The sequence below is a fragment of the Sorex araneus genome, chromosome 1, assembly GCF_027595985.1.
Source record: "Sorex araneus isolate mSorAra2 chromosome 1, mSorAra2.pri, whole genome shotgun sequence".
Taxonomy (NCBI): Eukaryota; Metazoa; Chordata; class Mammalia; order Eulipotyphla; family Soricidae; genus Sorex; species Sorex araneus.
This window is the reverse complement of record NC_073302.1, coordinates 240673651-240687470: the sequence shown is the minus strand read 5'-3', so window position 1 is coordinate 240687470 and position 13820 is coordinate 240673651. Positions and strand designations below refer to the sequence as shown.

Genomic DNA, 13820 nt, shown 5'->3' with positions numbered 1-13820 from the left:
CGGTGGCCAGGACCACTTGGAGGTTGGGCTGGCACCGCCCCACTCCAGTGCCCCCCCGCGGCTCGGATGTGTCCCAGTCTTGCAAGCCAGAGCCGTGTTAGTTGCTGCTCAGTGTCACCATTTTTTTTTATTGATGTCATCATTGATTTGCAATTATATATAGATATATTGATTTTTGGTGCCACACTCAGATGTGCTCAGGTATTACTCCTGCTGGGGCTCAGAGAACCAGATGGAGTGCTTGGGATTGAACCTGGGTTGGCCACATACAAGGAAGTGCCCCACCTGCTATACTATTCCTTGGGCCCTAGTATTACATATATTAGGTGAACAGCTTCACACCTTGACATTGAAAAGGCTATGTCAATCCTCCCCCAACTATCCAGAGCCATAGTACAGTCATATTGATCCCTCTACCAATTCTCCCCACCCCCTTCCTTTCCCTTCAGTAACCACCATTCTTTTTTATATAGTTCTCTTGTTTTTCCAACTTCTTTTGCATTGGTTATTTATAATATACATAAAGGTGAAACCATTGTCTTTTGCTATCTGACCTATTTTGTTTAGCTTAATCACCTCTATTTCTATTTATGTTGCACTTTTGAAATAGCTGAGTAGGATTCCACGGAGTATTTCTAGCCCAGTTTTTTTATCCCGCCATTTGTCAGTGGTGTTTAGGTTAGCTCCAGGTTTAGAATATTGTGAAGAGCAAGCACTTGTTTGGTGATGAACAAACCAAATTTTGACAGAGGAATGAAAGTTTAGACACAAAAGTTCCACTCCCTGGTCATTGTTGCATTTACATCCTGAAGGACTTTAAAATATTTTTATAAAAATGTTGTTGCTATATGACCCTATGTGCTCATTCAAAAGTGAGGCAAACTGGGGGCCAGATTGGAGAGGGCGTTTGTCTTATTTTTTGGGGGGGTTACACCCGATGATGCACAGGGGTTACTCTTGGCTCATTCACTCAGGAACTACTCCTGGAAGTACTCGGGGGACCATATGGGATGCTGGGAATCCAACCTGGGTCAGCCATGTGCAAGGCAAACACCCTACCTGCTGTGCTACCACTCCAGCCCTCTAGAGCATTTATCTCGAACATTGCCAACCCGGATTCGATCCTTGGCATCCCATATGGTCCCCCAACTACCGCCAGTAGTAATTCCTGAGTACAGAGCCATGACTAACCCCTGGGCATCACGGGGAATGACCCAAAAAGCAAAAAATAAAAAAATAAAAGAGAGGCAAATTGTTCTTCTGAAATGAAAATTCTAATAGGTAGATGAAACATGAGCTAATATTTTGCCTGAATGCCACTTTAGGTGAGGTGTTGTTTGTTTCGGGAGATTACCCTCTGTGGTTCTCTGCCAATCATGCCAGTGGTTGAGTATGAAGGCCAAGGATGTGGAGGTTCTTCTTGGACCGTGTGGTGTTGAGGACCAACAGGTTCACCCCAGCTGTATGCAGGGGCCTCCAGAGACACACCAGGTAATGCTCAAGAAGATATGTGGTATCAGAACTTGCATCAGGTGCATGAAAGCATGAGCCCTAACCCCTGTACTATCACCCCAGCATCTAAATGCTCTTTATCTGGCTGGAACTCTAAGGCAAATTAGGGAGTAGAGCTTGAGATAGGTCAAGGAATAAAGGCTTAGTTTCTCCTGCCTGTCCCCATGATTTATGGTTTCACAACCCTCACTCCAGTGCTAGTTGTCCTCCTAGATCTCTAGCAATACCTTCTTAGTTCTCTTGGAACTAACTTACACTACAACTACCCCTTATAAAAAACAGAAGTTCCCATTATTCTGCCCTTAGCTCTCTTCTTTTCTGAGTAAGGACCTCCTTCCTTGCCAACCACAGTACTGCCAGTAACTGCATATTTTGACTCCCAGTTTGAGCAAACCAAACCAGCTCCAAAAGGTAGAACTTGGACCTATTCTGGCTGAAAGATGTGTGCCAAAAGTAGACTATAGATAGAACATGATGGCCACTAAATATCTATGTTGCAAACTACAACACCCAGAAGGAGAGAGAACAAAAGGGAATGCCCTGCCACAAAGGCAGGGTGGGGTGGGGGTGGTGGGAGGGATACTGGGATCATTGGTGGAGGAGAATGGGCACTGGTGGAGAGATGGGTAAATGATCACTGTATGAATGAAATGCAAACACAAAAGTTCATAAGTTTGTAAATGTATCTCACGGTGATTTACTATTAAAATTTTTTTAAAAAAGATAGAACTTGAATCTGTACTTTCTGAAGGACTCTAAAGCACAGCACACAAATACATACTGTCTTCTCTATGCATTTGTATTCATTGAGGATTCCACAACATGTACTCCATTGTACATGTGTGCATTGTACCTCATCCCTTCTTCCCCCCACCATTCTCCCCTTGCTTGAGTCTTTGAATTTTCCAAAGGCAAGAATCCGGCTTCCTTAACACCCCTGTTCACTCATTGCTAATGCTTTCTGTTCAGTAGCTGTCATGTTCATTGATCTTTTTCATTCTGACCTGATGCATTCTTAGTTCAGCAGACAATACTTAAAGAAAAATATGTCCCCACTGTACACATGGGTATGTGCACACATTCGCACACACAAAAGCACACACACAACACACACACAGAGTTGGAATACAAATGAAATTAACTTGTTCTCCTCTAGGTCCTTAAGAGGCTGGATAATCTAATAAGCACCAGACAAATTGATAAGAGAAAAAGTAAGGGAAATGTATTAGTAATATGTATACTCTCGTACATATGAGATAAAGCCAGTGAAGTTTTAGACTTGTGACTTATGATACCACCTTTACACCTTAAATAGACTAAGGCAGAGGATGCTAGAGCAGATGACTCTGAGAAGGCAGAACTCAAGTTATCAAAAGAAGTAAAACAAAGAAATGCTGACTCAAATTCTACCTTGTCCATTGAAAAGAAGAGTAAGGAGAATGTCATAAGGAGATAGTAGGGGGCAGAGCAATAGTATAGCAGGTAAAGTGTTCGCATTGCACACAGTTAACCTGGGTTCAAACCCTGGCACCCATATGAAACCCTGACCCCACAAGGAGTGATCCCTGAGCTCAGAGTCAGGAGTAAGCCCTGAGCACACTGAGCCCCATTCCACCTGTTCTTCCTCCTCCCCCCTCCTCCAGCCAAAGGAGATAATAAGTTCTTCCTGGAGGTGGAGGGGTGCCTTTAAGAAAAATGTTTACATTTAACTAATTTAACCCAAGACTGTTTATGGTTTACTCCTGGATCTACCATGGCAGGTGCAGAGGACCATGGGATGCCAGGGAAGCACCTTATCTTCTATACCATCTCCCCAGTCCTTGTATTTAACTATCTTTTCAAAGGGATTCTCCATTCTGCCTTCATTGCCCTTCCCATGACACAGACACAGATAGGACACACCCACACACCCACACCCACACACACACACCCACCCACCCACCCCCACACACACACACCCCGACACTAGATTGAAGGGAATGGGAGGACAACTTGGTGCTTTTGTTCCTATTTAAGTTTCACAGAGTTTATCTGTAGGCCTGTGAAGCTTTACTCCCCAAACTTTATAGCACTGTGAACCAATGGTATTACTGTCACTGTCACTGTCATCCCATTGTTCAGATTTGCTTGAGCAAGCACCAGTAACGTCTCCATTGTGAGATGTGTTGTTACTGTTTTTGGCATATTGATTATGCCATGGGTAGCTTGCCAGGCTCTGCCGTGTGGGCGAGAGATACTCTCAGTAGCTTGCTGGGCTCTCTGAGAAGGATGGAGGAATCGAATCAGGGTCGGCCCGGTGCAAGGCAAATGCCATACCTGCTGTGCTATCACTCCAACCAATGGTAAATTTTAAAAAACTGTTTAAAAAATAATCTAGTTATGTTCAAACATCATAGTAACAATAGTGAATTTGAAGCTTATTCAACAGCTTCAATCCTATAAAGGATAGCCGAGAGAGCAGAGAAACCATCATAACAATGTGCCCAGCATTGACTTCATCTGATAGCAAAGTTTTAATACATGCACATAGCTTGTATAATGAAAAATTTCTAGAAGAACTCATGGATTTTCTTCTTCTTCTTCTTCTTCTTCTTCTTCTTCTTCTTCTTCTTCTTCTTCTTCTTCTTCTTCTTCTTCTTCTTCTTCTTCTTCTTCTTCTTCTTCTTCTTCTTCTTCTTCTTCTTCTTCTTCTTCTTCTTCTTCTTCTTCTTCTTCTCCTTCTCCTCCTCCTCCTCCTCCTCCTCCTCCTCCTCCTCCTCCTCCTCCTCCTCCTCCTCCTCCTCCTCCTCCTCCTCCTCCTCCTCCTCCTCCTTCTTTTTCTATTTTTTCTTTTTGGGTCACACCCAGTGATACTCAGGGGTTAACTCCACGCTCTGCACTCAGGAATTACTCCTGGTGGTGCTTGGGGGATCATATGGTACTTATTTTAATTATTTTTTTATTTTATTGAATCACCATGTGGAAAATTACAATGCTTTCAGGCTTAAGTCTTAGTCATACAATGCTGAAACAAACATCCCTTCACCAGTGCCCATATCCCACCACCGAAAAAAAACAAACAAACAAAACAAAACAAAAAACTACAGTACGCCTCCCATCCCGCCCACCCCCGCACCCCCCCTTGTAACTGATAAATTTCACTTTACTTTCTATTTACTTTGGATACATTCAATATTTCAACACAATCCTCACCATTATTGTTAGGAGCACCCCACTAGAGTCAGACCTGTTGTGAAGGGAAATGAGGTCCGCGGCTGTGCGGTTTTGGATTTCTGTACTTTAACAACTAAGTCCAGGGATATTTCTTCCGGATATTGGATCATTGCAAGCTTGTAAATCCCATCTGTGGTTGTCATAATATGGCGGTCCCCACACCCTTCATCCCCAGGAAGGGACAGGCGAGAGAGAGAAATACCTATCCCCTCCTGGGCGGGCATTGGGTCACGGTTTGGTTCTCAGGCTGGAGACATTCTGCAAGTAGCTGCCCATGTTGAATTTGGTTCAGCTGGGTCTGGATTCACACTCGTGCAGCTGCGGAGGAGCCGCACATGCGTGCGGCCTTGGGGGACCATATAGGATGCCGGGTATTGAACCCAGTTCAGCCTCATGCAAGGCAAATGCCCTACCCGCTGTACTATCGATCCAGCCCCATGTTTTATTCATTTTTAAAGGCTGGTATATTATTTTTACATCTTTTATATATGTGTATTATAATAAACAGAAAGAAAACAAAATGTTCATTTAAAATATACATTTAATTTTTTTAATCTATGCACAGAAATGCTTTAATGTATTTGAACAAATAGATTTTTTTTTTGCCTTTTGGGTCACACCCAGCGATGCACTGGATGCACTGAGGTTACTCCTGTCTCTTCTTCTTTTTCTTCTTTTTCCCTTTTTTTCTTTTGTTTGTATTGTTTTGTATCTTACCCAGCCATTCTCAGGGCTTTCTCCTGGCTCTGTATTTAAGTATCACTCCTGATGGGACCTGGGAACCATATGTAGTGCTGGGGATTAAACATGGGTTGGCTGTGTGCAAGGCAAGCACCTTAACCCCTGTATGATCTCTCTTGACCCTAGATATGTGAATTTTAAAGTTTATAATGTTTTTGTAACTTCAGAGGTTTTCATTTTGTATTTTTGTTGTTTAGGTAACATGGTTACAATAGTGTCAGCCCCATGGTATTAATGCATACAGGCACCTCATGTCACCTCCACCAAGTACTCTCCACAGTCCCTCCATGGCTTCTCATCCACCTCATCATCCCCCTCATTTACTCTAACATTTATTGGTAATCTCAGTTTTATAATCCTGGATCAAGAGTTTGCCAACATTTGATACTGTCTGTTGCCTCCTTCTGTCAGTCCCTATGCCATGAATGAATGAGATCATATGGTATTTGTCCTTCTCCTTCTGGTTTGTTTTGTTTAACATGACACCTTTAAGAAGACAACTTTGAACCTCAGGGGACAAGTGAAAATATCTAAGACTGAGTGGAGGTGGAAATACGCTTCAGGCATCTAGTGGGTAGAGGCAGGGAGCTGCTAATCATGTTACATACCATGCACAGGGCACTCCCACCTTCTTCCCCCCATCCTCCCTCTGTCCCCAGCCAAGAATTACCCTCCTCATCTGGTGAACAGCAAGAAATCCTACCTTAAGGGTATCCTGAGATTTTTGTTCCCTTTCCAGATCTCTTTTGCCTGGAGCACGCAACAGACCCCCACCTGCCAAGTGTTGGTTGCTAACAGTTGCTGCTCTCTGCACCTGCAGGCACCACCTGAATGTCTGTGATGTTACCTGGAACTAGTTACCTCTCCAACATGGCAACCTCAGCGAATGATGGACTAAGATAGGATAAAAAAAGTCCAGATCTTTTCTTGAAGTAAACAACTCCAAACAGTGCATCGTGTTCAGACTAGACTTCAGCCAGAGCTACTTAAGCAGATTCCCATCCCTTTGTACGTCCCTCAGCTCCCTTCAGATTCCTCTTGAGAGCACTCTCCCAGATATCACTTATATCAATTATACCAGAATGCTCATTTCAACTTTACCAGAACCTTCGTTTCAACTTCTCGGAATCCCCATGTAAGAGTGAGGCACGCCTGCCATTCCTCTTGCGGAAAAAGCAAAGTTTGAAAAGGCTTGTTAAGCATCGCCTAGAGCTTCTCTGCCAATCACGATGGCTCCCTGGGAGCACAAGCAAACACCGACCAATCAAAGCCATCCCTTAGAGAAACTGATGAATAGATGACAAATACAGGGACATATTATTCCACAAATCAGGTTGTAAATTGAAGATGTTGCTTTTCTTAGCTGTTTGCCTACAATCAGTCTGCCCTTCCTCAACCAGATTCTGCCAGCTGGGTTTCTCTAGAAAGGTGATATTTAAGGGAAGCCTCCAAAGATTAGATGGAGTCAGCCAACTGGAAGGGAGTGATCTCTAGACAGAGGGAAGAGTTTGTGTAAATGCCTGGAGGCAAAAGAAAAGACCTCCACACCTCCACAGAGAAGCCCCAGGAAGCCCGTTAGGTTGCCTGTGGAGGAAGCGGAAAAGGAGGGATAAGTGGATAGAAAGGTAAGGGCCAGACCAGGCATGGCCTTGTAGGAAAGGCATGTGGGTCTTATCTGAGATATGATGGGCAGGTTTTAGATGTTGATAAAGCAATCTGTTTTCTGTTTAGAAAAGATTAACTGACCAAGTCTTTCATGCTAATTGAAAAACTAAATTTGAAAGAAAATATATTGAGAATCTTAAAGGAAAAAAATTACTTTTCCATGCATGCTTTCCTGAAATTGTTAAAAGTAATTTTAATTCTTGTGATGATATAGGATTCTGGAAGATAGATGGTTTTGTGTTTTCAAAAGTAAATCAACAAAACTCCATTGGTAGGTATGAAAAAGTTTTGGGAACATTTTCTTTCTTTTTTTATACTGTAGCAAAGGTTGAACATTAACTGAACAACTTTTTTTATAAGTAATTTCAGGCAGACCTTATATCCAGTGGATTTTTAGGGTATTTAAAATTTTGTGGTACCAGATTGTAGGATTACATAGCTTCAGATATCCATAACAGGGGCTCAGTGAAGTGTGACACATATTTTACCATTTATTTACATGTCCAGCTATATATTACATATAGTTACTGTGTGAAAGGCTTTGGTAATCATTTACAAGGATCATGCTAACCCTACAATTATAAAGTTGTTTGCACATATTGCACATTTTTTAAATGACATCTACTATTTCAAAAGCCCAAATTAGGGCTGGAGCAATAGCACAGTGGGTAGGGCATTTGCCTTGCACGAGGCCTACCTGGGTTCGATTCCCAGCATCCCATATGGTCCCCTGAGCACCGCCAGGAGTAATTCCTGGGTGCAAAGCCAGGAGTAATGCCTGTTCATCGCCAGGTGTGACCCTCCCCCCAAAAAACCCCCAAAAGCCCAAATTAATGTATTAGAAATATTTTTTAAGGGTCAGAGAGATGGTACAGAGGTTGACACTTGTCTTAAATGTAGTCAAATCCTGTTGGATCCCCGGCACTCCATCTGGTCCCCTGAGCACTGCCAAGGTGATCCCTTAGCACAGAACAGGGGTAAGCCCTGAGCACAACCATTTGTGGTTTGAAAACCAAAAAACTAGGAAATAGTTTTTATACAAAGGGGAATAAAATGGTGTGTACACAAATTCGATTCAATGAAAACATGAGAAAGATGAAGAATTTTTATTAAACAAATTTCCACTGTTAAAGTGTGTGTGTGTGTGAGAGAGAAAGAGAGAGAAAGAGAGAGAGAGAGAGAGAGAGAGAGAGAGAGAGAGAGAGAGAGAGAGAGAGAGAGAGAGAGAGATTTTGCATTTTGCCCCTTCGCTTTCCAGGACTCTGTGGAATTAAGAAAAGCTAAGAAAGGGGGCTGGACAATAGCATAGCAGGTAGGGAGTTTGCCTTGCACGAGGCCGACCCGGGTTCTATTCCCAGCATCCCATATGAGAGCACAGCCAGGAGTAATTCCTGAGTGCATGAGCCAGGAATAACCCCCGTGCATCACCAGGTGTAACCCAAACACAAAAAAAAAAAAAAAAAAAAGGAAAAGCTAAGAAAGATCAGGGTGAATCTTGTAGTTTGTAGAGTGTGTCACTTGTCCCATCCTCTGTCTGAGAGAAGCTGCTCTGTGGCTTTCTGTTGGCTCTGATTGACTCTTATCAGAGCAAAGAGGAACCTTCAGAACCTTTTTTGTTGATCAGAACCCTAAGGCCCTGTCTGGTCAGTCCTGCCAGTGGAAACTGCACAGTAGAGCCCATTTCAACCTTTGGTCTCCGTGGAATTTATTAACACAATAAACTATACACCCTTGATGCTATTTTCTCCATTTTTTTCTGTACATGTATGTTCCTCATTTGCATGTGCTTGCTGTTCTACCTCATGAATATTTCTGAATTTCCTGAAAAACTCCTAGAATAAATATAAACTGTTACTTCATTCTACCTCTGCTGGGCATAAAATCAGACTGCCATGTAACTCCCTCTGTTTGAAGCTGTTCTCAAGCTCAAGCTGGTGGAAATCATTCCCAACTTAAGTTGTTTTACGGTCAGTAAAACCCTCTCTTCTATTCAGTTGTTCCTGTGATTTTTCTAATATGAGACTATCACATCTTTAAAAATACTTCCTCACTTGTAATAACAGATAAAATTGTTCAAGTACAAGCCATTAAAAATTGTGTGTGTGTGTGTGTGTGTGTGTGTGTGTGTGTTTGTTTTGGGGCCACATGTGGTAGTGCTCAGGGCTTACTCCTGAATCACTTCTGGTGGGACTTGGGACTGGCCATAGATGTTGCTGGGTGTCAAACTTGGGTTTGCTGCTGCTAAGGCAAGAAATACCCACTATACTATCTCTCTAGTCCCTAAAATAAGATTTTATTGGCAGTCTATTTTAAATGTAGTCTTGTAATTAGTCATTTTAATAGTAAAATCGTTTCTTTTTTTGGTGCATCTTGAAAGTTGGTAAAAACTATCATAATTTCAAGCATTTTGCTTCTTAAAAATGTCCTCTAATCCCATCAAAAAATGGGGAGAAGAGATGAACAAAAACTTCATCAAAGAAGAAATACAAATGGCCAAAAGGCATATGAAAAAAATGCTCTATATCATTAATGATAGGGGAAATGCAAATCTAAAAAACAATGAAGTATCACTTCATGTCAGAGAGACTGGCACTTAGCAAAAAAGAACAACAGCAACCAGCTTTATGTGGGGGAAAGGGGACTCTCATTCACTGTGAGTAGTAATGTTGACTTTTGGAAGACAATATGGACATTCCTCAAAAACTAGGAATTGAGCTTCCATATGACCCAACAATTTTAATCATAGGATTCATGCCAAGGGCCCAGAAACATAATGCTGAAAAGACATTTGCACTCTTCTATTCATTGAACCGCTATTCATGATAGCCAAAATCTAGGAAAAAACCCAAGTGCCTGAGAACTGATGACTGGATAAAGAAGCTCGGGTCCATATACACAGTAAAATACTACTTTTCTGTAAGAAAAGATAAAACCATGCAATTTGCTGATACCTGGATGGATCTGGAGAGTATCATACCGAGTGAAATGAGTCACAGGGAGAGGGACAGACACAGAATCATCTCATTTGTATGTGGGATATAAAGAAACATAATAGGGGAGTAACTAATGACCAAAGGCAATAGAAGAAGAGCGGGAGAACTGGTCTTCAGTTGGAATCTTACAACTGTGGGGGGGGAAGGGGATACGTCAGGAAAGAGACCACTACAACAAGGATGGGGAAAATGGTTCACTCTGGAGGAAGACTGGGTGCTGAAAGGAGGGAAAGTGAGATGTACGATACCCTATCAGTAGCAGTATTGTAAGCCACTGTGCCTAAAAGGAAAAAGATAAAGTGAAAAATGTGCCTGCCATAGAGGCAGGTTGGGAGAATGGAGGGAAACTAGGGACATTGGTGAAGGGATGTGGACACTGATGAAGGGATTGGTGTTGGAACATTGTACTCCTGAAACCAAATTATGAAGAATTTTGTACCTTTCTAATTCATGGTGATTAAATAGTAAAAAATTCTCTTCTGGCTGTTTTATAGAGAGTATATTTAGGTAGCAGTGAACTTGAGATGAACCTTTAGGCCATTGGGAAATGATAGGCAGGAGATGATGGTGGCTGAAAGATTATGTGGGTGTGGTGCTGGTGAGATGTGTGTATATCTGGGGGTGGAAGTAGGCCTTGCTTATGTCTAGGATATTAAAGGGAATTGAATGAGGGAGGAATTCTAGATAGTGGCAACATTTCTGAATGGAAGATATGGCTGAGGAGTCACCAGTTAATGAGAGGAATTACTGCGGAGACCAACTGATTTGCTTGGAGGTGAAAGAATCAAGATTTCCATTTCAGAAATTTTTACGCAAGGGCTTTATACAAATGAAATTGCTAAATAGGTTGCTAGATGGGAGTTTGCAACTGTGCCTGTGTGGAGGGAGGCAAAGAGAAGCCTGCATAGGTCCTGAGAAAGAAAAGAGAAGTGGGAGAGAAAGTAGAAAAAGCAGAATCAGAGGAGCTAGAATAATGTGCCTTAAGAATGAGGAAGTGGGTAGGTAAGCTAAAGGCAAAGGCCAATGAGATACCAAGAAAATAAGTGTTACTTGGACTTGTAAAGTGGAGGTGCTAAGTGCCTTTGACAGGCATCTTTTGGGGAAGTTGTGAGGACAGAAATTTGATTGAAGTGGGTTTTAGAAGCAAGTGGGAGAGAGAGCTGTGGAAAACTCTTGAGAAGTTTTGCATCATCAGGGCCTAAGGTGGGTGGACTGGGGAAGAAACTCATAGATAGTAGAGGAAGCAGGGACTGGGAGTGATGATTCAGTGGGTAGGGCCTGCTTTGTAAGAGGTTGACCCAGGTTTGATCTCTGGCACCCCATATGGTCCCCCTAGGCTCTCTTAGGAGTGATCCCTGAGCTCAGAGCCAGGAACCCTGAGCATTGCTAGATGTGAATCCCCTGCCCTGCCACTCGACTGCAAAACAAAAAGATTAAATAAATCTTGACTAACAGAGGAAGCTGTGGGTTAAGACAATGTTGTGTTGGTCTTTATCGCCCAGCCCTGGAAAACCAAAAATCTTCACCAGTGTTGGCATAAACACTTTCAGCACAGCCTACTTCAACCTACAATCAAGCAACTTCCCGAATTCCTAAGGGTCTGTGAGCCAGCATGTGATTGCCTTGCCTTCAGGAGAGGCTCTTTGTCAGGATGGGGAATATTCAGATATAGAGGTCAGGTGATGGGAATGATATGAAGGAAAAGAGAATTATTCCAGGACAATAGAAAGGTAACCAAAGAGGTGAGAGAAAGGTGAAGGTGTGAGGAATTGACATAAGGTCAAACAATGTGGGGCAAAGAAGAGTGCAGGCAGCATTTGAAGACCCCTATTCTCTCAGTGAACTAGGAGACAAGGCCCTGAATAGAGGATGAAGGATGATGATGGAGTGGAAGGATTTTGAAGTTGAGTAGATGATTAGGTGCATTAGCAGGATAGGAAAGAGTGGTGGTTGAGAAGGATTGAGTGGTAGTGATGATGGTGGAGTTGGTGGTGATAGTGATGGAGGTGGTGGTGGTGGTGATATTTTTTTTTTGGGGGGGTGTTATGATAATCTTATGTAGGGTGTGACCTTGAAAGAGGCTGTAATTGAAAGTGTTGCATGGTTAAGAGCCTAATTGGTCAACTTGATGGATGTTTGTTTTTATGGATATTAAAGTGGGCAAAAATGCTGCCAGACTTGGGATGGGGTAGTAGGGTAGTAGGCAGGTGCTCAGGACTTCATACATGAGAATTGTGTGTATGTATGAGTGGTGCAAAGGGATGTTTCTGGAAGTCTGTGCATGACATCTATCATGAGATGGTGCCTGAGAGGTATGAGCCTCAAAAAGCTGGGATTTGTGTCACAGGGAAGAGAGACATGGTCTATAAGTGACAGTCTTAGCCCACAAAAAATTTTGTTTGCTTCTGGTCTAAGATCCAAGAAGTTTGTGATAAGTAGTCCACCTGCTTGGGCTGGAATATTCTCAATAGCATCACAGTAGCAGAGTTGGAGCTGGAAAGGTCAAATGAGTGAAAAGTGCGGTGTGTTTGTGTGCATGTGCATGTGTGTGTGCGTGTGTGTATGCATATGCAGTGGAGGTTGGGAGATGAAATTGGGTCTTGGGGCAACAGAATTTGAGGGTATGATTCTAGGTGGCCCCAGGGGCTTGAATTTCTGGCAGTGATTGTGATAAGAACAGATCTGAGGCATGAAACCTTGGTTGAATATAACATATTCCATACTAACATATCTCCAACATTATCAAAAAATGTCTGCCTTGAGGTTCCATGAGACATTGTCTGATTTAACCTCTAAGACTGAAATTCTACCAAGCATCCCCCCCATTGCTGAGACTTTAATTTCTCCAATTAGGAACTCTTGGGATCTTAAGATTTCTGGCTTCCAAAATAAATTTTGATTCTCATAATTATTTCAGTCCTTGGGAATTTTTCTCTCTTAAATTTAATTTCAAGTATCTTTTGTATGAAACTCTTCCTTCCTTCCTTGATTGCTTCCCTTCCTCCATTTTTTCTTCCCTTCCTCCCTCCCTCCCTCCTTCCTCCCTCCCTTTTTCCTTCCTTCCTTCCTTCCTTCCTTCCTTCCTTCCTTCCTTCCTTCCTTCCTTCCTTCCTTCCTTCCTTCCTTCCTTCCTCCCTCCCTTCTTCCTTCCTTCCTTCCTTCCTTCCTTCCTTCCTTCCTTCCTTCCTTCCTTCCTTCCTTCCTTCCTTCCTTCCTTCCTTCCTCCCTCCCTTCTTCCTTCCTTCCTTCCTTCCTTCCTTCCTTCCTTCCTTCCTTCCTTCCTTCCTTTCTTTCTTTCTTTCTTTCTTTCTTTCTTTCTTTCTTTCTTTCTTTCTTTCTTTCTTTCTTTCTTTTTTCTTTCTCTCCCTCCATTCCTTCCTTCTTTCTTTTTTCTTTTTCTTTTTGTTTTTGAATCACACCCAGAAGTGCTCAGGACTTATTCCTTCCTGGCTCTGCATCTGTCAGGGATTACTCATGACAGGTATCAGGGAACAATGTGGGATGCCAGGGGACAAACCTGAGTCAGCCACATGCAAAACAAACACCCTACTCACTGTACTATTTCTCTGGCCCATCCCTTATGGATTAATTTTCCCTTAATTATCAGGGCAACTCACCACAGTGGTAAAGATAACAAAAACTGTATTACTGTATCACTGTCATCCCATTGCTCATCGATTTGCTTTAGTGGGCACC

The 13820-nt window shown here is 42.5% G+C and overlaps 1 pseudogene; it reads left to right on the top strand.

The window, feature by feature from the left end:
* The first annotated feature begins 1392 nt into the window (after positions 1-1392).
* LOC101543978 (rRNA 2'-O-methyltransferase fibrillarin-like) overlaps positions 1393-13820 on the top strand; it is a 37199-nt pseudogene continuing 24771 nt past the window's right edge.